We start from the raw sequence: 2,332 nt of genomic DNA on the forward strand, positions 1-2,332 counted from the left end.
AGTGCAAATAGGATGCATTTTCCTCCTAAGAGATACAAATATTCTAAACTTAGGTGATAATTAAGCTCGCATGGCTCTATAAATATACTAAATAGCCTGGTGTTGTACTTAAAATATGTGATTATGTTATATAAAATATACCCCAGTAAAGCGTTTTAAAAAATTAACATGTCAACATACACTAAGGTTGTTTAAGATTTTCAGAAACCCAAGTCACGGATTGTAAAAATGAAATCTATTTCTTGTCCATTTCAAAGCATAATAAAGAAAAGGGAGGCGGCAAGCTAACACGCAAAGGTTTGGTTACTGATGCAGGGGTGTTAATGGGCAGGAACCACGTGATTCGTTTAACCAGGTCAGAAAAGCAAAGGAAATAATAATAATTTATTGAAGACCACTCTGACTCAGAGTTACTCAGATTGTTAGGAATGTGAAAGCTGTACTCGCAGGGCTGGGCATATTTCTTATCAAACACAGCTTGAAAGAGCCATCTCACAGAAAGGTTATGTAGCGACTCTCCTATCCGCAGTTGCCTGGAGTTTTCCAGTTGTCTACCGCTAGTCCTAAAACTGCATTGTAATCACTCATTCTAAATCCAATGTAACACTCAAATCTAATACGAAACTCCACATTTCATGACTACCATATTCAATAATTTGCCTTTTTTTTCTCGGCCAGCCCTCCGCATTCCCTCTGTTTGTAGCCCTACCTGTCGCCGCTCGCTCTGGAGCAAAATTGTCCACCTCGGGAGCTCAGGCTGTGGGTGGCTGCGGGTCCGCGTTCTGCACCGAGTGCCAGTGTTGGCTGGCTCAGGAGGTGTGGGGCGGGTTTGGCGCTCACAGGGCGCCGATTTCCCCTGACAGTCCCGGGAACCCGCGGCCGCCCCCCTCACTAGGCCGAGCTCGGCTCAGCAGGCGCCCCAGGGGCTCAGATCTGCGCTGGAAACTGCGCCTGGCAGAGAAGAGCAGGGGGTGCGCCGACCTCACTCTTCACTTCGCACCGTTGGCCAAGTAAAACCAATTCCAATTCCGTAATAAAAGAGTGCAGAGGTGCGCTACTAGCTCTGTCCGTTCCTACTGCCGGCCCTTAACGGGTGGCCCCGCTATCCCCAAGGCTCGAGGAGGTTCCCCGCCCAGGAGCACCGCGACTCCCCCCGAAATGAGTTTTCCATGCGCCACGTGTGGCAGGCAGGAGCCCAGGCCTCCTGGCCGCGTCCACCGGGCGGTGCAGAGGGCAAAGCCGGTTTCACTTGCTTCCTCCGGGACCCAGAAAGGTCTGACGCCGGGAAAATACCCAGCCCCGGGTAGGGGCGACCCTAGGGGCCCCACGGATCTATCTCACAGACGCCCTACAGAAGGGCCCTGCAAGATCTAACCTGATGAGGCCTCTTCCACCCTTTACCCCTCGGGGGGAGCCATCATTCCCCTGCGAGCCCTCCTAGGTTATTCCTGCGCGCCCTGCATTGACTTCTGGCCTTGGAGCACCCTCGTTTTCCCCGTCCGAAACGTGGGGACCCCACAATTATTCCCTTCCAAAGACGCCTCCCAAACCTGTCTCCTGGCATCAGCGACGCTGACACACCGCGGCGACTGCCCAGGCTGCCCCCTTCCCCGTCCCAACCATCTCGTAGTCTCCACAATGACTTCCCCAGGTCGAGGGCTGTACTGAGACCCCGCATAGTGACCCCGACACACAGGACGACCCTCCAGCACTCCCTCAGACATCCCGCCCACCCTACAGTGGAGACCAGGCCCCACCCTCCATTCCGGCAATGACTTCCCCCAACCACCCCTAAAAAGATGCTTTCCCGGAGAACCCGCGCAGGACGCCTCTGTCACACAGGGGCGACCCTATAAATCCCTCCCCAGACATCCTCGGCCCTCCCCAGACATCCTCGGCCCTCCCCATATGGAGACCTCACAAGGGGAGGACTCCCGTGGAGAGGATCCTCAGAAACCATCCTCAAAGCCACCACCACAACCAGAAAGACTGGAGGGAGAATCGTGGCCACCAAACGCATCTCCACACACGCAGTCCTCCCAGCACTCATGGCCACCTCATCCCATGGAGACCTCAAAACCTCTCCCCATGTTGCAGGGAAAAGAAAGGGAGAGTCCAGCAGAACTTCCCCCAGGAGAATCCATTTTCCTTTTATTCATTATGCAGTGTAGCCAAAGTACAGGGCACGAAGGATTTTACACAAAATTTTAAGTTCTTATGTATAGGTTTTCATGGAAATTTAAACATTTAACAATGATAGGGATAATAGAGAATAAACTCATCCTAAGTACATTATCACTAGATTTCAGCAATTCTTACTTTGCCATTTATT

The sequence above is a fragment of the Trachypithecus francoisi genome, unplaced genomic scaffold (assembly GCF_009764315.1).
Source record: "Trachypithecus francoisi isolate TF-2019V2 unplaced genomic scaffold, Tfra_2.0 Lachesis_group10, whole genome shotgun sequence".
Classification (NCBI taxonomy): Eukaryota; Metazoa; Chordata; class Mammalia; order Primates; family Cercopithecidae; genus Trachypithecus; species Trachypithecus francoisi.